Consider the following 11,041-nt stretch of genomic DNA (forward strand, 5'->3'; position numbering starts at 1 on the left):
TAGTAGCTCCTCCTTGAATCCGGCAGCACGACGGCGTGGTGGCGGTGGCGGTGGAGATCTCCGGCGGAGCTTCGCTAAGCATATGCGGGAGAAGTGGAGGAGGAGAAGAAGCTAGGGTTTGGGGAGAGAGGGGGGTTGGGCGCCGGCCCTCTAAGGGGTGCGGCCAAGGCTGAGCCAAAGAGTGGCTGCCCCCCTCCCTCTCCTCCTCATTATATAGGTGGAAGCCCCAAGAGTTCTAGTCCAAGTCTTCGAATAAGACCCCAACACTAAAACCTCCCATATGTGGGAAACCTACTCAAGGAGGGAGTCCCACTCAAGGTGGGACTCCCACCTTTCCTTGTGGTGGGGTGGCCGGCCACCTCTAGGTGGAGCCCACCTGGGACTCCTCCTTTAGGGTTTGGCTGGTCAAGCTTGTGGAGTCCTTCCGGGACTCCACTTTCCATAGTGCGTTTCATCCGGACTTTTCTAGAACCTTCTAGAACCTGCCATAAATGCACCGAATCATTTCCAAACTTGGAATATGACTTCCTATATATGAATCTTATTCTCCGGACCATTCCGGAACTCCTCGTGATGTCCGGGATCTCATCCGGGACTCCGAACAAATGTTCGAACTCCATTCCATATTCAAGTTCTACCATTTCAACATCCAACTTTAAGTGTGTCACCCTACGGTTCGTGAACTATGCGGACATGGTTGAGTACTCACTCCGACCAATAACCAATAGCGGGATCTGGAGATCCATAATGGCTCCCACATATTCAACGATGACTTTAGTGATCGAATGAACCATTCACATACAATACCAATTCCCTTTGTCACGCGATATTTTACTTGTCCGAGGTTTGATCTTTGGTATCACTCTATACCTTGTTCAACCTCGTCTCCTGACAAGTACTCTTTACTCGTACCGTGGTATGTGGTCTCTTATGAACTCATTCATATGCTTGCAAGACATTAGACGACATTCCACCGAGAGGGCCCAGAGTATATCTATTCGTCATCGGGATGGACAAATCCCACTGTTGATCCATATGCCTCAACTCATACTTTCCAGATACTTAATCCCACCTTTATAGCCACCCATTTACGCAGTGGTGTTTGGTGTAATCAAAGTACCTTTCCGGTATAAGTGATTTACATGATCTCATGGTCATAAGGACTAGGTAATTATGTATCGAAAGCTTATAGCAAATAACTTAATGACGAGATCTTATGCTACGCTTAATTGGGTGTGTCCATTACATCATTCATATAATGATATAACCTTGTTATTAATAACATCCAATGTTCATGATTATGAAACTAATCATCCATTAATCAACAAGCTAGTTTAAGAGGCATACTAGGGACTTCTTGTTTGTCTACATATCACACATGTACTAATGTTTCGGTTAATACAATTATAGCATGATATATAAACATTTATCATAAACATAAAGATATAAATAATAACCACTTTATTATTGCCTCTAGGGCATATCTCCTTCAATGGTGTGGGCCCCTCGTCAGCCCTCCGACTCTACCCTTCCGCCTACTTAAAGCCTCCGTCGCGAAACCCCTGATGCGAAAAACCACGATACGGAAAACCTTCCAGAGCCGCCGCCATCGCGAAGCCAAGATCTGGGGGACAGGAGTCTCTGTTCCGGCACCCTGCCGGAGCGGGGAAGTGCCCCCGGAAGGCTTCTCCATCGACATCGCTTCCATCTCCACCGCCATCTTCATCACCGCTGCTGCTCCCATGAGGAGGGAGTAGTTCTCCATCGAGGCTTGGGGCTGTACCGGTAGCTATGTGGTTCATCTCTCTCCTATGTACTTCAATACAATAATCTCATGAGCTGCCTTACATGATTGAGATTCATATGATGATGCTTGTAATCTAGATATCATTGGGCTAGTCAAGTGAGTTTTACTTATGTGATCTCCGGAGACTCCTTGTCCCACGCGTGTAAAGGTGACAGTGTGTGCACCGTGTGGGTCTCTTAGGCTATATTTCACAGAATACTTACTCACTGTTATGAATGGCGTAGTGAAGTGCTTATTTATATCTCTTTATGATTGCAATGTGTTTTGTATCACAATTTATCTATGTGCTACTCTAGCAATGTTATTAAAGTAGTTTTATTCCTCCTGCACGGTGTAATGGTGACAGTGTGTGCATCCGTGTTAGTACTTGGCGTATTCTATGATTATGATCTCTTGTAGATTATGAAGTTAACTATTGCTATGATGGTATTGATGTGTATTATTCCTCCTACATAGCATGAAGGTGACAGTGTGCATGCTATGTTAGTACTTGGTTTAGTCGTATTGATCTTTCATGCACTCTAAGGTTATTTAAATATGAACATTGAATTGTGGAGCTTGTTAACTCCGGCATTGAGGGTTCGTGTAATCCTACGCAATGTGTTCATCATCCAACAAGAGTGTAGAGTATGCATTTATCTATTCTGTTATGTGATCAATGTTGAGAGTGTCCACTAGTGAAAGTCTAATCCCTAGGCCTTGTTCCTAAATACTGCTATCGCTGCTTGTTTCTTGTTTTTAGCGTTACTACTGCTGCGTTACTACTGCTTGTTTACTGTCCTGGGCAAAGCACTTTTCTGGTGCCGTTGCTACTGCTACTATTTATTCATACCACCTGTATTTCGCTATCTCTTCGCCGAACTAGTACACCTATTAAGTGTGTTGGGGACACAAGAGACTTGCTTTGTGGTTGCAGGGTTGCATGAGAGGGATATCTTTGACCTCTTCCTCCCTGAGTTCGATAAACCTTGGGTGATCCACTTAAGGGAAACTTGCTGCTGTTCTACAAACCTCTGCTCTTGGAGGCCCAACACTGTCTACAAGAATAGAAGCACCCGTAGACATCAGATATCAAAGAAGATAATGAAGTCCTTAAGCTTCTTCTCTTTCTTAAACAAACCAGTCAGTGGCTTAGTGTGCATAGATGAACATTTCAAGGAAGGGAGGTAAGAACCTTCCATCTCAAGAATATTCCGCACATGCACGACTGACTTACGATGATTCCCGAGGGAAAACAAAGGGAACCCTTCTCGGAACCACGGAGACATCTTTCAGCAAATGCACATGAACCAGAGAAGGTCACTTCTAGCATCCAGAACACATAATTCATGATAACACAAAGATGGTTCTTAAAAGTTTCCAACATTAGTGCCAATTGTTCAATATGAAACTCTTTAGACATGGAAATAATAAGAATGTCATCGATGCGCTCAACAACAAACTTATCAAGATACTCCAATAAGATGTTCTCATATGTTGCATGAACAAGGCAAAAGTATTGGTCAGACCAAAGGACATGAAGATATACTCAGACGAAACACCATGAGTATAAACATCATCAAGATAGTCCTCGGAACTGAATTTGATTTGACGATAGCCCAAGTTCAAATCAAAGATTTGGGAGGATAGCATATCCATCAAGGATATACTTCCATACTTCAACACAAACAAAACTAGACATCCCTTTAAGAAGAATCAAGTCGGATAAAGCTCTTGTCTTTCAACTCTCCAAGTTGTTGTTTAAGCTCAACCAACTAGTCCAGAATATCCAGTACGGTTTCTTGGAGAAGTAGTGATTCAGAGAAACAACTTACTCATGATCTGGACAACACGGTCATGTGTGAACATGGCGATACTTCTGGAAGGACAATCAGAATATCACGAACCACCGATATATCACTAAGTTCGAGATGAAACTTGCTTTAAAAGGAAAGATATGTGATCTTGGGAGCTTCAGCTTGAACGTAACTCTTTGACCGAAGAAGGTGTACATGAACAACGAACTTAGGGAGCACAGTCAAACTTTGATTAGTGATTGGTTAACAATCATGCTAAGAATGACACAAACGTCCTTGGATTTCAAAGCAATGAGAATTGCTAAGAATCTCGGATGGACACATCAACAACTACACCCCAACATTCCCAAGCACGGATGGCTCGGAGGAAGGGCAAGTAAAGATATGTGAGAGCATCACTTCATCAAGAAGATCATGAGACACAACATGGCATTGATATAAAAGATTGTGATACTCTAAGGTAGAACAGAACATAAGCTACATAAGCCTTTTAATCTGCGGATTACAACACTTTGACCAAGTCCTAGAGACGGACGAGGTACTGGAGTTTGTTTCTCCTGACATCTCGATGTGAAATGTCTTGAAAGACCACAAGAGTAATAACATGCACTAGAATATTCCAATGCATAATTACAACTTGGCTGCTAACTAGCAAACAAAGGACGAAAAGAAACTAACAGGAGGAACATGATCAAAATTAGAAATCCTGAGATGTAGATGCACAAGATTACACTCTTGTAAAACTGATAACCCACAAGTATAGGGGATCGCAACAGTCTTCGAGGGAAGTAAAACCCAAATTTATTGATTCGACACAAGGGGAGGTAAAGAATACTTATAAGCCTTAACAACTGAGTTGTCAATTCAGCTGCACCTGGAAAAGCACTAGTAATAGGGGTGATGTGAAAGCAGCAGTAATATGAGAGCAGTAGTAACAGTAACACAGCAGCAGTAGCAGTAATATGAGAGCAATGGCACCAGAAAATAATTGATACTACTTCCAATGTCATGTAGAACGAGTATATGATGATGAGAGATGGACCGGGGTTCCGATAACCCACAAGTATAGGGGATCGCAGCAGTCTTCGCGGGTAGTAAAACCCAATTTATTGATTCGACACAATGGGAGACAAAGAATACTTGAAAGCCTTAACAGCGGAATTGTCAATTCAGCTGCACCTGGAAACAGACTTGCTCGCAAGAGTTTATCAGTAGTAACAGTTTTATGGCAGTAGCAGTAGTGAAATAACAGCAGCAGAGTAACAGAGACAGCAGTAGTGATTATAGTAAACGGCAGGATTAAAATACTGTAGGCACGGGGACGGATAACGGGCGTTGCATGGATGAGAGAAACTCATGTAACAATCAAGCAGGGCATTTGCAGATAATAATAAAACGGTGTCTAAGTACAAAGCAATCAATAGGCATGTGTTCCAATTATAGTCGTACGTGCTCGCAATGAGAAACTTGCACAACATCTTTTGTCCTACCAGCCGGTGGCAGCCGGGCCTCAAGGGAATCTACTGGATATTAAGGTAATCCTTTTAATAGAGTACCGGAGCAAAGCATTAACACTCCGTGAACACATGTGATCCTCACATCACTACCATCCCCTGCGGTTGTCCCGATTTCTGTCACTTCGGGGCCATTGGTTCCTGACAGCGACATGTGTATACAACTTGCAGGTAAGACCATAAACAATGAATATCATGATGAAATAATAACATGTTCAGATCTGAGATCATGGCACTCGGGCCCTAGTGACAAGCATTAAGCATAACAAGTTGCAACAATATCATCAAAGTACCAATTACGGACACTAGGCACTATGCCCTAACAATCTTACACTATTACATGACCAATCACATCCAATCCCTACCATCCCCTTCAGCCTACAGCGGGGGAATTACTCACACATGGATGGGGGAAACATGGCTGGTCGATGGAGAGGCGTCGGTGGTGATGATGGCGATGATCTCCTCCAATTCCCCGTCCCGGCGGAGTGCCAGAACGGAGACTTCTGGCTCCCGAGACGGAGTTTCGCGATGTGGCGGCGTTCTGGAGGGTTTCTGGCGACTTCGACTTCTCTCCCGTGCGTTTTTAGGTCGAGTGCGATAAGTAGTCCGAAGGAGGGCGTCAGAGGCCTGCCGAGGGGGCCACACGCTAGGGCCGCGCGCCCCCCTCCTGGGCCGCGCCGCCCTAGGGTGTGGGGCCCTCGGGCCTCCACCTGACTTGCCCTTCTGGCTCCGTAAGTGTCCTGGGAAAATAGGGCCTTCTGTATAAATTCCGAGGTTTTCCTGAAAGTTGGATTTCTGCACAAAAACGAGACACCAGAACAGTTCTGCTGAAAACAGCATTAGTCCGTGTTAGTTGCATCCAAAATACACAAATTAGAGGCAAAACAATAGCAAAAGTGTTCGGGAAAGTGGATACGTTTTGGACGTATCAACTCCCCCCAAGCTTAGCTTATTGCTTGTCCCCAAGCAATTTAGTTAACAACTGAGCGATAAAAGAACTTTCACGAACACATTTGTTCATATGATGTAAATATTCTCATGCTATGGCTAACACTTAGGCAGTTCATGATAAGATACATGCAAATAAAATCATCTAATAGCTATATCAATCATGGAAAGGTACCAACAATTAATAATAAGCATCATGAATCATGTATATAAGCGGGATTGCAATGTTCATAAAAGAGTATGATAGAGTGGTATCTCGCTTGTCCATATTTGATCAGCAAAACATAAATGCTCAGGCACCTCTGAAGTTCATAGAAAGACTAGAAATAGTGATTGTCAAAGATAAAAACATCAAAATTATAGCACAATCAATCATATTTTGAGACAAGCATATTACACTAAAAATGACAGTTGTGCTCTAAAGAAAGTGCTTAAAGAAAAGATGGAGACACAACATAAATAAAAGTAATAAAAGATTAAAAAAGGGGAAGAGGTTGCGTCGTCAGCCAATACCTCGTCCGTTTCGTCCATCGTCCGCCCTCCCGCATACCGCGCCTTGTGGAGAAAACGGGTAGTCAAAACAGCCCCCTCAGTCAACCCCACCCATGCCCGGATCAAGCTCCGCCTCAGTGTCCTACATCGCCGCGATTTTTGTACACATCACCGCCTACTCGCCGCCTTGGAGCCACCCCTGCCAGGCTGCTACGTCGCCGGCCCACGCACGCCCCCTTCCGCTTGCCCTGACGCCTGCACCCACGAGACCGATCCAGGGATTCGTTGCTCATGCCGGGAACCTCTTAACCGGGAGTCCAGAATTAGGCAGGAAGGATTCAATCCACCTCTCGCCACTGTGGATTGACGCATAGGACATGGGATGGCTCTGGTCTCCATCAGCGAAGAAAATCAGGTCCTCAAACTCTCCGGTTTGGTATCCCTGTACCTTAATTTCCTGGATGGAGAGTTGGACTCTCTCTGATGTGCTCAGATTGATATTCTAGGATTCCCGTTATTCATCCCCTATTGATGCCCGCCTCACTACACATTGCAATTCTGGCTCTCTTGGTACATATTCGATGGTGGGAACTGTCGTTCCAGATTTAATTAGTTGCCACACTCCTCTCGCGCGGATGTGTTGGGATGGATGCCGCCGCCGTCCAACTCAGCCCTTGATGGTACTCCATGAACTGTGCCGCAAAGTCCTTCCAGAGTTTGCCCAGAGCTCTCGACCAGGCGCTGCCGCTTCAGTGCACGAATATGCTTTTTAGGCCGTTGTATGGTCCTTCAGATTTTCCTCATCTCCATGTTTCAAATATTTGGCCCTACAGTGAATAGTACATGGGATGTTCAACGTGGTTAAATAATAGATATGCAATTTCATGTTATATCTTTGGCATCACTGTATCTGCAAATGTTTATAATAAATAGAAACTGAGTTGGATTTTATTCATTTGCTTCATTGCTAATTTTTACCATGGTGGATTTGAATGTTTCTGAACAGTCTGTTTCTTACATCAAATATACACAAATGGTGAATAATATTTTCTTCAAAAGTCTATTTGTTCCGTTCTGAGCACTAACTTTCGGATGAGCAACCTTCCTTCTATGGCAGTCAGTCAAAACCAAGGCTTCTATTTATAAGAGTATGATTAGGTAATGACGCATGGGGAGACCCTGTAGTTGAGATTTTTTATTTAAACTTTGACATGCCAATGGTATAAAAGAGGATGCCCAACAACCCTGGAGCTTTTGAGTTGAAACAAGGAGTTACCATAGTTCAGTATGTCCATTAAATACACGCATCAGGATTTTAGAATACTTGTTATTCACTAATTCTAGCGTTCTCTTATCAGGAAAGCTCTTCTGGATGTTCCAAGGAACTTACTAAAGACACCAGGGAAGATAATATTTGAGCCGAGGATGTGAGATGTTATTTATGGATGAGTTACCGGAATGCCATTCTGCGATATGATCATGAATAAGGTACTATGCTTCCTCGATGTTCAAATATTGATAGACTTCCTTTACATCGACATTTCTTATTGTATAACTTGCTGCATAATTGGGTTCGCAAAAAATCAGTAACTTTTAAATGTATTCCAGTTGAATCTAAAATTGAATTGGCGGAAGATATTCCCATCTTAGACCAAGATCGACATGATCACTTCAATCAAACAAAGATGGTTTTACAGCCTTCCATGGTTTACATGTGGGCCATAGTGGACTCTCTCAGGTGTCTTAATGGCGCGTCATGGTGTAGACATGCCCAACCGACAATGGCCAGTGACATGTGTTCTTTAGGCTATTATTCACCTTTGTATTGTCATTTTGTTCAAACCATGCAATATGAAATTAGATTTCCCAGGGGGGCTAGATGCAAGCAACATGTACAGTTCATGTTTGTAGATTGAGTTGGATTCTTGCCAGATTTTCAATCTATACATCTCTGCTAGGTTAACTGACTCTTTCATGGCCAATTAGTAATGCTTTAAAAAAGCTTCAGTCAAAAGCACGTGGTACCATCCACTGATCGGCTCGAGTTTGGCATTCTAATTTTGAAGGATGATGTCAAGTCTTGCTGTGTAGCCGGTGTTTCATGTACACTTTTCCTTCTAGAATTTGCAAGGTTTATTTTGTTCTTCTTACTTCTTCTAAATACATGTGTCCGTCGGTTACAATCTCCGTGCCAGCATGCAATTCCAAAGTTTATGTTTTCTTTAACACTCAATTCTCGGTGTCAACACTTTGTCTCAATACCACAGGGTGCTAGCATCCGAAGAAGTGAACAGTTAGCTGGATCCGAAGAAGAGGTACATCACGCCGTATGGTGCTCCGCCTATCGCAGCTCTTATCTAGACAGGTAAGTAATGCAGATTTTTGGAATTGGCAAAGTGTTGATATGATATTCTGTCTCAGTTACACTGCATAAAAAATATTCTACTGCAGAGTATATATTCTCAAATAAAATTGCGTTTTGGTTCACCACTCCTGAAGTGCCCGCGGATGAAATCAGTCTCATATTGATAATAGTGAATAGCTGCCTCCCTCACATGGTTGCTACACTTTCAACTTGATTGCATCTTTTGTTTACATTCCTTCTTGGACTACCTTTGATGTGAGATTTATTGAGCAGATAAAAATTTGCTGAAGTAAATATATGGAGATATATTTTATTTTGATCTCTATTTTCAATTTAGAATTCAAATGCAAATTCATGGAAACTTTCGTATGCTTCGAGAGAGTGGTATGAAAATAAATTCACACCTTATGCAGTGGTTTCCTTGAGACCAAAGTTATTGATAGGGCCCTGAGAATATGGGGACCTACTACGAGTTACGTGATACCACATGTAGAGAGTGATGATGATTTTTAAGAGCTTTCATTTGGATAATCTACAGGACAAGGAGAGTACAATGGTAGGAGTTCAATACTTTATAGCAAGAAACCTCTGTTTATCCTATTAAGATGTTGTTCCATTACGAAGTATTGGTAAAAATTCAACCAGAAAACATCAAATGTATACTATTTCATCTAGCCTCTGTGAAATGAGAATCTGAAGTTCGATCTTCTAACATGACCTTTGTTTCGTACATGCACTATTTATTGACATGCCAGAGCGGATGAGACATTCATGCTATAGGTTTCCTGTCATAAAAGGATATTTTGCTATCCATATCCTTATTGTGCATCTGTTTTTCTTAATTGTTTGGTAAGTACTATGCTGCAAAAAGAATTTGATTTTGTAGCATGCACGAGTTTTACTATGGATATGTAGAAATATATATCTGTTGTAACTTTTCAGCTTTCTAGGACAATATGCTTGTATAGTTGTATTGATCATTTTCTGTCTTCTCCCTATTTACCACATGGAATGCAATATAAGAGATCTTGAAAGAAGAAATGACTGGTGCAATTAACTTTTGTTTAAGCGTATCTGTTGACGTTTGACTCTTCTCCCTTTTAGGGGTTGTGATCTACACCATGTATGAAAAAGTATGGTAAGCAGTCAAGCATGGATGTGGATACTACGTTAGCAGGACACCAAAGAATTATAGAGAACATGCGAAGATGTGGTGCAATATGTTCCATCATACTGTCTTTCAACAATTGGCATGCTCGTTTTTTCCAATACATTGAAAGTGTAGATGTCATATGAAAGGGAAGCAACAAGGCTGAATAACCTAAGTGTTTGGATGCATAGAATTTGAGTGTGGAATTGGAATTTGGGGCCAATTGGCCCAATTCGGCTGTTTGGGTTGGCTTAGAATTGAGACCTGGAAACTAGAGGCAAATTCTGAGCCATCATAGCCCGCGTACCTTTTCACTTGCCTCGTTTCCGAGCTCTCGACCTCGGAAAGGCGTGGAAATGCCAGAGACCAAAGGGCCGACCCGACCGTCGCTCTCCTCCTTCCCCGCAGCTGCTCCCGACCCGACCAGCGACCGGTAACCGGCGGTGCCGCGCAGTTCAGCCCTCCTCCTCGTCTCCCATGCCGCCGACGCCGCCGGCCCTGCAACCGCCGCCGCCGCCTACAGCAGCCGCCTGCAACTGCCGCCGCCGTGGGGCCTGCAGCCACCGCCCTGCAACTTCCCCGTGCTCCCGAATTAGCCTGTAGGAGATCCGGCCGACTCCCTCCCGTCCCGATGCTCCGCCTGGTGCCCGCCGCCGCCTGGAGGCTGCACCTTCAGATTCCGGCCACCGCCGCCGCCTGGTGGGGATTCCGTCCCGACTCGAGCGGGCGCCCCTGGCAGTTTCGTCCTGCCGGCCTATGGACAAAATTCATCAAATTTTATAGTTTGTTCATCCAAACAAGATTTGGAATTGGTTACAAAATTTGATTCCAACAACAATTTCCGAACACATCCAAACAACAGAAACGAATTAGAAGCCAATTCATTTCCATCTTGGATTTGGAATTTTAGTCCAATTCAATTCCACACTATGCATCCAAATATAGTTTGTAATTAGGGTCGACAGC

At 43.3% G+C, this 11,041-nt stretch overlaps 1 long non-coding RNA gene across 4 annotated transcripts; it reads left to right on the forward strand.

Annotated features, from left to right (window-relative positions):
* The first annotated feature begins 6,760 nt into the window (after positions 1-6,760).
* Positions 6,761-10,232, forward strand: LOC127299348 (uncharacterized). Of its 4 annotated transcripts, XR_011745952.1 has the most exons (5): positions 6,761-6,975; positions 7,919-8,048; positions 8,828-8,925; positions 9,339-9,481; positions 10,030-10,232. It is a non-coding gene; the product is annotated as an uncharacterized lncRNA (long non-coding RNA). The 4 variants fall into 4 exon arrangements; XR_011745950.1 differs by lacking the exon at positions 6,761-6,975 and having other exon boundaries at positions 7,005-8,048; XR_007850403.2 differs by lacking the exons at positions 6,761-6,975; positions 9,339-9,481 and having other exon boundaries at positions 7,005-8,048.
* Positions 10,233-11,041: the final 809 nt, after the last annotated feature.

Source organism: Lolium perenne, chromosome 5 (genome assembly GCF_019359855.2).
Source record: "Lolium perenne isolate Kyuss_39 chromosome 5, Kyuss_2.0, whole genome shotgun sequence".
In the NCBI taxonomy this organism is placed as follows: domain Eukaryota; kingdom Viridiplantae; phylum Streptophyta; class Magnoliopsida; order Poales; family Poaceae; genus Lolium; species Lolium perenne.